At 46.2% G+C, this 15609-nt stretch overlaps 1 protein-coding gene and 1 non-coding gene across 2 annotated transcripts in view; one reads left to right on the top strand and one right to left on the bottom strand.

The window, feature by feature from the left end:
• Window positions 1-14671, bottom strand: part of LOC115318771 (alpha-(1,6)-fucosyltransferase-like) — a 74112-nt gene extending 59441 nt beyond the window's left edge. Inside the window, exon 1 of the mRNA XM_042289274.1 lies at window positions 14631-14671. The gene's annotated coding sequence lies outside the window, so the exon portion shown is untranslated. The remainder of the gene's footprint in view (window positions 1-14630) is intronic.
• On the top strand, window positions 7724-7797 carry Trnan-guu. The gene has a single exon. It is a non-coding gene; the product is annotated as a tRNA-Asn (tRNA).
• Window positions 14672-15609: the final 938 nt, after the last annotated feature.

Raw genomic sequence — 15609 nt, 5'->3', positions numbered from 1 at the left:
TGGCGAGTTTGCTTTGCCTTCTTTTATTTTTTACAGAGCTCTCGAATAAAAGCGTTGCTTTATCGTGTGGCGGCCATGTTTGTGGGCGCTGACTCAGCAAGTGAATAGACTATTGTGTCGAGGTGACCTAGATCAAGCTCCCTCTAAACATCTTTTGTTTATCTTTACGATTATCTTTCGCCCTGAGGTAAATACAAAGGAGCCTTCGTTCCTCTCCTCTCGGCCAGCACGAAGAGAGAAAGGGTGACAGATCCATTTACTCTCGATCCCGTATTTCTGCAAAACGTCCATTGACACATCATATGTCAATCTTCGCCAATCTTTGCGCACGGACATTCTGTGCCCTTCAGCTTTGTCACCATGACCAAGACTTTGCAATTTTTTCCACAGGTTCCCAGCTGAGCCGTACCTTGGCAAAACACTCAGCGGTTTGATCATTTCCATAAACGTAGGCAACTTCAGTGCCACGTACATCAGCAACCAAAACGTATCTCGCAAAGTTCCCCGGGAATCATATTGAACAGTTACCAGGGTACATGTTTAAGGATTTTCAGACGTCTGAGGCGTTCTCTGTAGGTTCCCAGCGGAGGCGCACTTCGCCAAAAAATGCGCGGTTCACTGCTTCGGGGAGAGATCTTGTCAAAGGAGCCTACTTCAGCGCTACGTATCTCGGCAACCAAGACGTATCTCGCAAAGTTCCTCGGGAATCATATTTAACAGTTACCAGGGTACATGTTTTAAGGATTTTCAGACGTCTGAGGCGTTCTCTGTAGGTTCCCAGCGGAGGCGCACTTCGCCAAAAAATGCGCGGTTCACTGCTTCGGGGAGAGATCTTGTCAAAGGAGCCTACTTCAGCGCTACGTATCTCGGTAACCAAGACGTATCTCGCAAAGTTCCCCGGGAATCACATTGAACAGTTACCAGGGTACATGTTTTAAGAACTTTCAAACGTCTGAGGTGTTTTCTCTAGGTTTCAAGCAAAGGCGCACATCGCCAAAAAGTGCGCCTCTGCTGACGAATGTAAAGTAGTCTTTCCCGTAGCACTCCTTTTCTTGTTGGAAAGATGCCTTTACGCGGCGGAAGCTACAGGTGTAATTAATTATCTCGCTGGGAACCTGGGATAATTATTATACATAAAAACTGCGTGAATATTTCGATAGCATAAATCTTCTAGAATATATACCTGCGGGAACTTATTGAAATATTGAGGGGTGGCTTTATTAACTCACTGAACGTGAAAAATAAAGCGAGATTTCAATGGCAGTCTATGGGGGAAATCACTCTTATTTCCTGGGAACCTAGAGAAAGAGTGACGAAGTGGTGAAAATTTCCCTGAAGTTATCAATCACAATGATCTCAATAATTCCGGGGGAACTTTGCGTGATTTTATTCGGACCGTTAGATCCGACTGTTTTTCAGCGATATTGCACACCTACCAAGAGAGGGCGCAAGTAGATCGTGTCCCAGAATCTTGGGACACGATTTACCAGATGGGAGAGGGTATGCATCCGAAGGCTCCAGACATGCACAGCCCTGACCCCAGTATGGCGTGCTCGATTTTATAAGCCTACTACACCGAACGATCCCGGCCCAGACCCGCTCTGTAAAACTTGCAGCGTACCTGCTACCTGCCAGCACCTTATATGGGACTGTCAGGCCACCAGCAAGGAAAGACAAGCTGCCATACACGAACTGCCCGCGGAAGCCAGACCCACAAACTACCGAGAATGGACAAGACCGGCCAGTGAAAACGTCAATAGGAAACAAATATTAACCTCTCTGTTGGGCTACGTATGCTCGGCGGGCCTTCCTCAAATCATTTAACTTCCTCCCATTCCCCTACCCTCATCACCCTATTCCCTAACCCATCAAGGCTAGATGATATTTATCAAGAAGCCTTGACATAACCCTTTCATCAATAAAAAAACGTTTAACCACCACCATCTTGGGGTCGGAAAGGCAAGAAGATCGCGAAAATCGGTCTCAAACGCGCCACGAATGTAATGTCGTATACAAGAAGCCAACAATCAAGCATTTGAAAGCTACAAGAAAGCGGTAGCGAAGTATTTACTACGCAATGAACCCGGACTGAAACGCGCATGTCAAGGGTCAGCAGACACCGAGAACATTTAAGACAAATAAGGTTTTCTCTTGTTTTCTTGATCGAGATGGGTTCTCGAATGTTAACGAAATCTTATCTGTTGAAGAACGGGTCGCGGAGGCTTCTGGTAAAGACATCGTTCACGATGTGCCGGTGCATTCAGACAGCCTGCCGCATCCAGCTCCCCAAAGCAACGCCGCCAACGCAGCCCCCCCCCCCCCCCCCCCTCCTGCCTGCCAGTCCTCTCCGCGTGGTGGCGCGAGCGTAGATAAACATGGCGGCGCCCTGGAATTGGCGCGGACACTGGTCTATACGGCTCTGGGCTCCGATGGTTCGCAGCGCCCGCTCTCCGGACGCTCGTTGAACACGGAAGAAACGATAGAAAGCTTCCGTAGACCGCGTGTCCCTCTCCCCTAATCCTTCCGCAACGAAGAAGCCGCTGCTGCGCCTGCGCGCCGATAGCCTTGGCTGTACAGTTCCGGGTATCGCGGCCAGTTGAGGTGAGTTGCGGGTCGACGAAAACGATCTACGCAAAACTCCCTGATGACACACTTGGAACATGGGCGGACGGAGGGAGGCCTGTGTACCTCCATTCTCCGGTCTCCTTAACGCTTCTTTGGCAACGGAAATCGTCACGAAGAAACAACGGCAAAGAAGACTCGCCAACACGCGAGATTGCTTCGCTTTTCTTGCGTTTTTAATGACAGCCTCCTCAGCCCGCCTCCGTGGCGCGAGAGAAGCGCGTGACGCCGTTCGAAACGGTCGCAAAAAAATGAGCTCCCGTGGAGCGTCTGCAACGGCTTTCACCGGCCGTGGTTCATCTGCTGAAATGTCCCAGGATACCTACCGAGTGGTTCTGCCGTCACTGCCTACAGGTACTGAAGTTCTGAACTCCGTATTCGCTCATTGCGACATCACCGGACGCCCGTACAAGATTGACGATTTTCGAGGAGAAATGGAACGCCACGGCGTTCTAAACGACCTCATTGGAGCCGGCGCGAACAAGATGAACCATGTTTGGCTCTTCACGTTCAACTCCCTGACAGCGAAGCGAAAAATTCTGGAAGCCAAGGAACTTGTGGTGAAAGAAAAAAGGTGCCTGCTCATCGATCCCGATGAGTGCGAGGTACGAATACGGCTGCACTGGATATCAATTCACATAAGCGACGACACAGTGCGGAGGGCCCTAGAGCCTTATGGAAAAATCAACGAAGTATCCCGCGACACATGGAGGGCAGAAGGCTTCCAGAATGTTCAGACGACGACAAGGCTGGTGAGAATGAACCTAAAGGAAGGCGTAACCAAGGAAAACCTCCCGCACCAGCTGCGTCTGTTCGGCAGCAACGTTCTCGTTCTTGTCCCCGGAAGAGCGCCTCTCTGCCTTCGATGTAAGAGAACAGGCCACATCCGCCGAGAATGTCGCGTCCCTCGCTGTGACAAGTGCCATCGTTTTGGTCATGAGCAAGAGGATTGCATCCGGACGTACGCCACTGTAATGCGACCGGCTCCCGAGGAGGACAACTCTGAATTCTTCATCGATGAATTTGAAGCTTCGAAAATCGAAGACGGCTCTGGGCACCCAACCACCACCCATACCCAAGCACCTTCAGGGGCTGACAAACGAGACGCATCGCAAGACGAAGACACCACCGCAATGATTCTCGAAGCTGACAAGACAGCTGCCTGCGTCGGAAACGGCACAGACATCGTCAAGGCCGCTCCAGGCTCCTCAAAAAGCCAGCGACAGAAGACAGTCGACGGGAACGACCTCTCCTTTGACGATGCCACTGAAGTGGACTCGGAAATGGGCGACAGCTCGGATCCCTCCAAGCGACCGCTAGATCGCGTCGAGGAGGAAGACCCCGACCTTGAAGGGCCTGACTGGAGCAAGCCACAAGGAAGAAAGTAACGCAAGCCCCGAGCTCCACCGGATGGCCAACGAGAGCAAACCTCGCAGTAGGTGGTTGTGTTCACATAGAGAACAGTTACCGACAGTTCTTTACTTTATTTGAATATTTACTCGTGCTTGTCGCCACAGCTATGAATTATGTAAGTTTTGCGTGAATTTGTTGTAAATCGCACTTTATTACAAACCTCCTTCTCCGCCCCAATAATGTTTGCATCCAAATTTCCCAATTTTTCTACTAATTGCTTAACGTTGGGTACACTCAATATTAGAGGTTTAAATTCTACTCGTAAACAGTATCAGCTATTACGTTTGCTTCACGAAGAGCAAGTAGACTTTTTAGCCATACAAGAAACAAAAATGTCGGAGGAAGAGCAAGTTACGAAGGCGCTACAACCCTTTCTTACTTCGTACGAAGTATGTGTAACGCATGCAGTTGGCACGGCAGGAGGCTGTTTTTTGTTCCTTAAGAAATCTGTCCCCCTCTCTGATGTAAGTCTCATCACCGCTGCTCATGGACGTTTTATAATATGTGACTTTAATTTGTTTGATGCACAGTGGCAAATTATTTGTGTCAATGCCCCGTGTAAAGCCAGTGAGCGAACCTTGTTCTTCCAGGATATGTCACACTACATCAATTCAAATCGGACCACTGTATTACTGGGTGACTATAATTGTGTATGCAATGCAGGTGATAGATTTCCAATAACGCGTAATAACGATGCTAGTGCAAATCGTCTGAGTGAAATAATAGCAGAAAACAATATGGAAGATGTTTTCCACATATCGAGGGGAACTAAAAAAATTCAATTTACGCACTTTCAAGAATCTTCGCACGCACGCCTTGATCGTGTTTATGTTTCTGCTGACATTGTACATAACATTAGCTCTTATTGTGTAAAACCAGTGTTTTTTAGTGACCACTGCCTCGTAAAGGTCGCAAATGGAGAAAACAAAATTCCCAAGGCAAAGTTTAATTGGCGGTTGTGGAAGCTCAACACCAGTCTGCTTAAAGACAAAACATTTGTAGCTACAGTAGATGACCTGTTAAGGAAAATAACAGAGCAGAATGAGACATGTCCATTGGAACGATGGGAGCGGTTCAAAGAGCAAGTAAAAATGTCAGCAATCGAGAGATCAAGCACGCTGAAGTTCTACGCTCGGGCAGAAGAACGAAAACTGCAGAAGGATTTACGCACCTTGTGCGAAGCTGAATGTGAATGCCCTGGTTGGGGAACAAAGGATATCGCGAATGTCAAATCACGTCTCGAGAAATTCCAGAAAGAGCGATACGAAGGCGCTGTGATACGCTCGAGGACACAGCGGTTTCTCTGTGGTGAGCAACCCACTAAACAGGCCTTGATAGCAGAAAGAAGGTATGCTTTGTCGAAAGAAATCCTCGAAATAGAGAGAAATGGTACTATAGCTACAGACAGAGCAAGCATTGAGGATGCCTTTGTGGACCATTATCGACGACTTTTCGAGCTCACACCAGAACGACAAGAAGACAAAATTGACGAACTGCTGTCTTTTATGCCGAGAATAGATGACAAGACAAAGGAAAGGCTGGAGGGACCCATAAGCCTGGAGGAAGTCGAAAAGGCAATAGGCGACCTGCCCGGTGGTAAAACTCCAGGCCCAGACGGGATTTGTTCAAGCTTTTACAAGAAATTCAGAAAAGCACTCGCTCCCATTCTTTTCGCTGTCATAGAGGAATCTTATAAAAGAAAATCATTACCGCTATCTTTTTCTAGAACGCACACTGTGCTAGTTCCAAAATCAGAGGACGCCGACAAGCTACGACGTGTAGAAGGTTATCGACCAATAAGTCTATGTAATGTAGATTATAAGATATTAGCCAAAATACTCAATGGAAGGCTACAGCACGTAATTTGCGAATTGGTGGGTGACCACCAAACGTGTGGCATAAAGGGCAGGACGATCCAAACGAACGTTCACGTAGCCAGAAGCATTTTAGAATGTTGTACAGAAGAAGAAAATCAGATTGCCATGCTTCAGATTGATTTAGAAAAGGCATTTGACCGCGTACGCCATAAATTTCTTTGGGCCATTTTGCGGCACATCAACATTGGAGATGTTATTTATGAAGGCGTACGAATGGCATATAGTGGCTGTTCTACGCGACTAATTGTAAACCGTAGCGTAACTTGCAGCATCCCTGTAATGTCCTCAGTACGTCAGGGTTGCCCACTCTCGCCTTTATTATTTGCGCTTTATCTTGAGCCTCTCTGCTTGAGCGTTGCTAACAACAGAAACGTTCATGGATTTACGCTTAACTCCATAGAAGTCAAGGTATTGGCTTATGCTGATGATGTAGCAGTTTTTTGCAAAGACAAAAAAAGTGTAAGCAGCGTTATTGATTTAGTTAAACACTTTTGCGAAATTACCGGTGCGGCTGTAAATTTAGAAAAATGCGCAGGCTTTTGGCATGGTACATGGGCCACAAAGCCCTCAGAGTTTGAAGGGATCAAGTGGAGCTCAACACCTACGAAGTACCTCGGTGTACCACTCCAGCACATGCGTAATCCAAGTGTTTACTGGTCCGAAGCCACAGCTGAATTAAAAAAGCGGGTATCACGGTGGCCAAACCGCGACTTATCAATTTTTGCTAGAGCAACGGCCTGCAACATATTTCTTCTTGCTAGGCTCATGTATGTGTTTCAGGTGTTGCACTGTGCTCAAAGTGTAATGAGGAAAGTTCATAGAATATGTGCCACATTTATCTGGAAATCAAACTGGGAGCCAATGAGAAGAAATAACCTCTTCCGCCGTATTCCTTTAGGGGGATTAGGTTTATCGCATTTGTTTGTCCGGCAGCTCGTGTCGCGATTCATTTTCCTACGGGATACTGAACAGCCTTTCATGCGCGCGGTGTTTCAGACGAAACTGGCCGGGCACTTGCCTTCCTTTTTGGTCTCGAGTCATGGCGAGCAGTCAACAAGAATTGTTGGATTTCTAAAGGAGGTTGTTGAAGGATACCGTTTTTTGGCGGTGCGCTATTCCAGAGAATATTTGTCTTGCATAACTAGAAAATCTTCGTCCAACGCCCTGTATGACAACCTTTTCCCGGAGCCTTTGTATCGTGCACTGTACAACCAGGAAACCGGTCAGGATGTTCTTTGTCGCGTCAAGAGAATGGCAATCCAGCCACGTGCCAAAAGCTTTTTTTCAAACTTCATACCTCGACGCTCCCCGTGAAAGTGTGGCTTCACGAGAAAGGTATTTTTGTTCCTTGGACCACTAATTGCTTGCTGTGCAAAGCTCCCGAAACTATAGAGCACGTGTTTATTTTCTGTTGGGATGCCCTGTTGTTTTGGGACGTGTTGCAGAGAACCTTAAAAAAAGACCTAAAAATAACAGCACATTCGATCCGTTTTCTTCCGATTGCTTCACAGGAACTTGTACCGTACGACCTTATAATGTTAATTGGCCTGTACAGCATCTGGTGTTCGCGGATGGCGGTGAGGCATGCGGACCTTAATCCGCGACCGGTTGAGGCATACTTTATAGAATTTGTGACTGAAATACGTAGCACCTATGCACATCAGGATACTGTTCCTGAGTGGGTTGGGATGTGTGAGAGACTCCTAAAGAGCCCCCAACGTATTAATTGATATGTGCTAATCAAAAGACTGTACGCTTAGCCTGAACGTGTTTGTGTTGTGTATGCTGTAATAAAGATATAAAAAAAAACCGCCTCCGTGGCGCAATCGGTTAGCGCGTTCGGCTGTTAACCGAAAGGTTGGTGGTTCGAGTCCACCCGGTGGCGAAATTTTTTTTTCTTTTACAGCGGAGCTGTTTGGGGCTACGTTCCCCAGGGTCGTGTCCAACGGCAAAACAAATAATAGAGAGTTTTAGAATAGGGGCACCCAAAGCTTGGGGGCCCCAAGGCTTGGGGGCCCCAAAGAAATAGGGGCTCACCACTGCGCATGCGCAGAACCCAAAATTCGTTTGGGGCTTTGAGTTGGCGCTTGGGGCCGGGTTCGGCCCCAAGCGCCAACTCAAAGCATGGCGGCGCCCTTTCTGTTCGCTTCGGAGCAAATTCGTCATGGTAGCTGCAGTATTAGCCTATGTCAATGCCAATGAATAGTGCAACCGGCTTTCGCTTTGCTTTATCTGGCTCAAATCACAAAGAACGAGCGGTGAGCTCGCGCCATTTTAAATATCGTCCCCGATTCTGGCCGTTTCTAAGCCTAAACATACGCGGTAACCGTTGACATGCATGGCAACGTACTGCTACTCCCTGGCTTCGAGTAGATTTTGTTCGTGGCGCGATACCTGCATCTTGAAAACAAGTATTTCAAGGCTTCAAAGTCGCTCCAGCTCAGATCTAAATAGTGCCGCTGCTCGCAGGGTATGCGCGCTCACGTTCGTCTCAGTCTCGGCATAGTTTAGGGCCAAAATCTTCGGCTGGATATGGTCAAAGCGCACACGAACGCCCAAAAAATTCGAGAACGAGCCATAGCTAAAACAGCGCGCAAGCAAAGGCGGAACAAAATAGAAGATAGGAAGGAGCGCTGACTCCCAAGTTACGTGTTATGAAAGAAAGAGAAATAGGAAGCTTCAGACATGACGCCCACGCGCACACACAAGGTATAAAGAAGAAAGAATAAAAACGTATAAATTACTAAGTTGCAGTAGAAAAGGAGAAGACTGACATTATAAAGTCACGACGAAAGAAAAGATGAGAAAAAAAAACGAAAGAAAAACAACAACGTGGGCTTCATATCTGAAGCCCACGTTGTTGTTTCTCTTTCTCTTTCTTTCACAATACATAAGTTGGGAGTCAGCGCCCCTACCTGTGTTTTGCTATCTTCCTCCTGTGCTTGTTGGCTGTTTTAGGTATGTATTCCAAAGGTCTGTTCACACGATGCATCTTTTAGGCGCGCAACAGTTTCGCGACACTCAAGTTTCGCGAAATGTGCTCGTTCACATGTACCACTTCACGTGCAACAACGATGACGTTTAGACTCGCGAAAATAGTTTGGGTATTGACCATAAAGTGGCGCTTCAGTTAAAAGCCAAATCATCATCATCACCATTAGCCATTCAGCGTCGTGTCATTTACTTCCATTTACTTAATTTACTCTTAAATTGTCACTTACTAGTGGTTGAATTGTCATTTACTGCCATTTAGTTTATTTACTGTTGAATATGTATAATTTGGATGGAGGTTGACAAAGAAGAAGACTGTCGTGGATGTAAATGAGAGCTGTACGCTGTGCTGGTTTTGAGACGGTACTGTGTACGTCACTTTTTGTTTCCTTGTCTCAAGGTTTTATTTCTTAATGATGACTAAAAATAGACGCAAATTATCATCATCACCAATTACGTCTTCGTCCATCGCTGGATTTTTCTCCGATATGCTACTCACGTTTCCTTCAGTGGTGCTTGACGTGCTTGCGGAAGCGCCGGCAGTATCCATCGTTCGTGGTTTCGGTTTTTTTTTCGGATTTGGCTCGGCTACAACACCGGCAGTGAAGTGGTCTTCTCAAACAGCTTGCTCCCCCCTCAAAGGCCACGTGAGAGCGTTTCTGAGCGGCCATTGGCGGCACCCTCAGAGTGATTGACAGTACTCGGCAAAGTTTCAGCAAAAGCTCGCTCCAGGAGCGAGGTGTGCGCGCAAATTTTTTTAGATGCGCGCGTCCTTTTCGGACTCGTTCAGACGGCGCAACCATTTCGCGAAACTACGTTTCGCGACACTAGATGCGCGAGAAAAATGCATCGTGTGAACGGGCCTTGCGAGAACAAGCGCCAAATTAGAGCGCTACGGATTGGATTGTTTCGGCTACATCTGAAGCGGGATGGCCGAACGAGTCGAGGCCGATCCAAGGTCAGAAGAAAACGGCAGAAGAGAAGGCTCCCGCGCGCGTTCGCTTCTCGATCGACGATGACATTTATGTGCTACGCGACGTGTACGCCACTAACCCATTCCAGGATTCCAGGAGATGGACTTCAATTGCCGAAAGGGTCTCCAAAGCAATCGGAAGAAATTTCCCCACGCGGGCCATCCGCGGCCGGGTCGACCCGACCTGCTGCTGGCACAGTTTAATTAGAAGTACAGATTTCCCGGTGACTTTTCGTAACGTAACGTAAAAAAAAAAAAACGGGTTTGTGTGTGTGCCACGGAGCAGAAATGCGTCACCATGTCAACAGTTACGACGTATGTTTAGGCTTAGGAAAGGCCAGAATCAGGTACGATCTTTAAAATGGGGCGAGCCCACCGCTCATTCTTTGTGACTTGAGCGAGATTAAGCAAAGCGAAAGCCGGTTGCACTATTCATTGGCAATGAAATTGGCTAATACTGCAGCGACCATGACGAATTTGCACCGAAGCAAGAGGAAAGGGCGCCGCCATGCTTGCCGATACAACCCGGCCCCAAGCAATTGGGGGCCCCACGCTATTTCTCGAATTTCGCGTTGGGGGCGCGAGCCAACCCGAAACCCCAAACGGAGTTTGGGTTCTACGCATGCGCAGTGCTGAGCCCCTATTTATTTGGGGCCCCAAAGCTTTGGGACCCCCGATTATAAAACTTTCTATAACTGTCGTGCTGCTTCAGCTACAGGATTGGCTAAAAGCAAGCTACACCTACCAGCGTCGTGACTGTGACTAGGGAATGGCCCGTCGAGCTCGCAGATAATTCTATTGGCGCACATGAAAGCCTGGTATTTGAGGGCGTGCACTCTCTTGTGACCAGAGAAGTAAATCTTCATATTCAGAGACGGTCGGCCGGTGGTTCTTGCTGCGCCGTTCCAACTGGTGCTACCCTCCCTATTATTTTAACCGCAAGCCACAATAAAGTGTCGTTTCAGCGCAAATGTTTTGCGTTTTAATAATTTTTCACTGTTAAAGGGACACTGACAGGGTATTTATGCTCGCCGAGGTTTTTAGTTGTACGTGACATATGAGAGCTCAACTACCCAGAACAGAATTTGCGGCTCGAAATTCGGTTTCTTTCCGCCCGAAAACCGCCGATCAAGAACTGGCCGGTTCGAGTCTCGCTCACTCTCTTTTCCGCGGTCACGGGCCGTTTCCTAAGATATCGATGCGACCACCAAATTTAATCAAAGTCGTGGGTCACTGAAGGCACACACTCAATATTAAAAACAGACAAAAATATGAAACCCATTTTTTGTGGCTTCTAAAAAGCTGTAAATACGTTGATTGAAAAAAAAAAAAGTTCCACAGACAACCAGAAGCATTCTGTGCGTTCGTCGTTTCGCGTATCGTGGGACTCGCGGGGACGGCGATGGCAGCGGACGACGGGCGTGGGACCTCTATTTCAGAACTGTCGTTCGCGGTACCGGCGAATTCTGCCTACTTTTAAAAGAGAAATTTGGGACTGATCAAAAGAATTGGTATTCATCCCGTATGACACGCCCGGCCACCAAGCCGATTTGCACGAAGACGTCGCCGAGCCGTCGCTCCCTTCTCGTGGCTGAAGACAACGCTCGCGCAAACGTCAAGCACGACGTGTCTACTTCGAGTTGAATATGCACGCGTACGATTTCTTTACTAGGTGCGAATGTCCCCAAAGCGGCGTGCTTCCCGACTTCGACCCGGGAGTGCTTTTGCTAGAGAAAAATCGACAGCAAACTTTTTAACTTACAGTTTACCGGCTCAATTATTAATAAGGAAAGAGAACCACCAGAAAAGAGATGTTTCAGTAGCTCAGTGGGAACCCGTATGGAAATCTTATATCTGGGCCATATCTGGCCATATCAAACATTATATGATTATATAAAGCCTATATACAGCCATATCTGGCGTATATACAGACTTATCTGGCACATATACAGCCTGATATGGCGTATATACAGACTTATCTAACGCATATACAGACTTATTTGGCATATATACAGCCTGATATGGCGTATATACAGACATATCTGGCGTATATACAGACTTATCTGGCCGGCCGGTTTTCAATATATTAAAAAAGTAAAAAAAGTAAAAAAATTCTTTGTTAGCAAACTCTAAATGACTCATTGTTCGCGAGCTAAATATTAGCATAAATGATCCCAAACTTCAGCTTTGACAAGCTTAAGTTTGAGATCATTTGTGCTAGTTTTCACGAAGATTTCAATGTAGCTTAATTATTTCAAAGTGTTGACATTACGCCCGAATAGACAATTTGCTAAATCCCCCAAGCGCCTCGGCCTCCACTCCAACAATCATGGAGACGGTGTTTCTTCGGCTGCCTAGCGATCGAAAATTTCGGGCAATTCTATGGTTACACGGATTTGACTGTGATTCGGAGTCACCTTGAACACGTGCCGTACAGAACCCAAATACCTGCCATACCACTTTTAAAATGTCCCACCAATGTTAGTACTGTGCATTCCGTCCACCCTTCAACCTGGATGAGCTGCAGACATATCTCTTACAATATTATCATTCTCATACAGCTTCTAAGACGCTGATATTAAGTTAGAAACGCAAAAAATGTTATAAACAGCTCCGCTGAATCCGAGCTAAATCCTGGTTTTGGTTGTTGTGATTTCTCGGCTTTTATGTAATTCTTGGTAAAACAACAATCACGAGAATGATAATACGGTAAGAGATTTCGGCGGCTCAGCTTGGTTGAAGGTTGGACAGAATGCACAATATCATAAACGCTGCCATTGACGAGAAAATATAAAAGTGATATGACAGGTACTTGAGCCCTTTGGGACGCTTGTTGAGGGTGACTACGAATTACACTCGAAACTGTGTAACCATGGAATTGGTTAAAACTAGCGATCACTAGGCTGCTGAAGGATCACCGTTTCCATAACTCCTCGAGTGCAGGCCGGGGCACTTGGGAGAATTGTAGACATTAAAAAGATATAGAGTGCTGATTTCAGGCTTGTGTCCTTTTGAACTGCCTGGCCAGATCTGGAATTTCCATACCTGATTTTCAGGCTATATCTGGCAGATATACTATATCAGGTTATATGTGGCCAATTTTTGATATGGCCATATCTGAAATCTTCAGATCTGGCCAGATATAAATTTTTTGTAAGGGAAGGACGTCCGCTTCACACGCGGTAGGACCGAAGGCTTTATTAAAAAAATACGCTACTCTGTTGCAAAATATTAATTGGGTAGTCCTCCGACACCATAATAAAGCGCCTGGCAAAAAATAAAAAAAATTTTTTGGGGGGTGTCAGTGTCCCTTTAAGAAGTTCGTTCGTTGTCCACAATGGCGCTGCATGCGGAAAAGGCGAGCGTGCCGCGTTGCGTCGTCACAAACCCTATTCTATAAGCACGCTGCGTGAGGTGTGGTTGCGTTGGGTACCCCAAAGCGTTGGGTTCCCCAAAGCGTTGAGACCCCCTATTCTAAAACTCTCTAATGATTCTGGACAGCTACCGTCATGTATGAGCGATGAACGCAACCAGGCTGGTTACCGCCTTCGCTCATAGGTGGCGGCAGCGGGAGCGGAACGACCGGCGATGTGCGCAGCGGCGGGAATGGTTCCGCAACCGCCGCGAAGCCGCTATCGCCTGATGTTCCACTGTGCCGAGCGCTTCAGATTCCCTTGCGAACGAAGAGCAGATCGCTCGCCTGGAAAGCCACCATCGAGAACAGAAGCTACAGCTTCGCTGCTCTTCCTTTTTTACCAGCGTGGAAATGCTGAAAGTTTTGTTTTTTTTCAACGCTATTGTAGTTTTTTATGGATCATAAAAGTGCATTAAGGTACCAACGATAATATCTCATCAGCATTGAAGTGTAGAGGAACTTCTTTCGCGTTCTTATGTTGCAACAGACTGTCTGTCGTGCCTGCCGAATGGATTCAACCACATATGGATTATTGACAAATATTTCTTTTTTTGTGTGTGTAATCCCAATTAAGTTTAGGACAAAGGCGCAGCTAGTGCATCTGTTTTGTGAAATCATAAAAGGTGAACCTGACCATTAATCAAAAGATTGAAAGAGTTATAAGAAGCTTGTAAAGAATTGCAATTGAGAGTTCAATCTTTTCCAGGTCACAGAGAAAATAAATTGCTCAGGACTGAAAGCAGCACTCATTTAAAGAAAACTTTGTAAAACGGGAAGAGATAGAAAATTATTCCGATCTTTTTCCCGCGCATTGTGTGTTTTAACTGGCCAATAAAATTGCTTAATGTCGTGCTGATAGTTTTTATGATTTTTACTTGATTTGTTCATATTAGTCCATATTATTCCATAGAAAAACCTTGACCCTCTCTAAAAGTTTTGCCTGAAATACGCTTTTCGTTTGCAATTTTTGTAAAGAAATATACGACTAAATAAGCTTTCGTGGTGAATTAATACGGTACCAGAATTTTTTTATATATACATACATATATATATATATATATATATATATATATATATATATATATATATATATATATATATATATATATATATATATATATATATATAATATATATATTACACTTCAAAAGTTGACCATCAATGTAGAAAACTGGTCATACCGCACCGCACACACGGTCACTGATCGTGACAGCACTATGAGAGCACATACCGAAACTTAAATTCGACAAAATAAGAGGTTGCACATTGATACTGCAAGTGTCTGATCTCATTTGAAGAAATCAAACCCCTTAGAACCCGATTTCAGAAATTGGCGTACCTCTTTCCGGTTGTTGGTGGGGGCGGTGTACCGGATTTTGTATTTCTGCAATCAAAAGCCAGGCGTAAGCATTCTCAAGCAATACTTGTCCGAGAAGATCGACTTTAACCGCCGAATTCAGAAACCTCACTCAAACTACACTCAAACTGAGCGGCTCCTCCACTTCCTCGAGGAAGGCGCGAGGGCCGGCGCTGGCCAATCGCCACGGCGATTCCGTCCTCGCGATTGGCCAGCGCCGGCCCTCCTGCCTTCCTCGAGGAAGTGGAGGGGCCCTTCAGTTTGAGTGTAGTTTCAGTGAGGTTTCTGAATTCGGCGTTAAGGCACTAGTTTCTAACTATAGGATTCTGGCAGGCTTGTACAAGATACTCACTAAAAGTATTTAAGTTAAGTTACTGAGTACCACGAAAAGCAGTAACTGAGTAGAGTACTAAATACTCAAATTTGTAAAGTGATTGAGTAAAGTACAAAATACTCCTAAAAAGTAACTCGTTACTTTCAAGATACTCTCAAGTTACAATTTTCTCTGCAATTCATCGTCAAGCACAACCGAAGCCAAAAAAAAAAAAAAATCTTCCTCCCAGCTATTATGGAACCTCCTGGAAATCTCTCAGCTAGACTTTGGCTGCCACTTAGGCTTCTAAGAGGTCCCAAGTAACTACAAATGAAACAAAAATAAAAAAAATTGTCTTTTATACACCGACACAGTGTTTACAAACAAGCTCGCTTTGCCCACCGCAGGTGTGGGCACTGCTCGAGCGCAGAAACCAAATTCGGGAGGAGGGAAGCTCGTGCGAACGCGCAGTACCGACAGCAGCGCCACCGCAGTGTCGTGACGTCAGTGACTTGAGTTGGTCTATACCCTTGCTGTGGCGAGGACATAGGCGAGCGCAGCGCGAGGCCCTGTTCGCCTGCGGAGAGACTATCTACACAGAAGCTCGCCTCCGACGCTCCCCTTGTGTCAGGTGTTCTTTCCGCTTCC

Source organism: Ixodes scapularis, unplaced genomic scaffold (assembly GCF_016920785.2).
Source record: "Ixodes scapularis isolate PalLabHiFi unplaced genomic scaffold, ASM1692078v2 PGA_scaffold0__279_contigs__length_252992795, whole genome shotgun sequence".
Lineage (NCBI taxonomy): Eukaryota > Metazoa > Arthropoda > Arachnida > Ixodida > Ixodidae > Ixodes > Ixodes scapularis.
The sequence above is the reverse complement of the archived record's forward strand: the minus strand, read 5'-3'. Positions and strand labels throughout refer to the sequence as shown.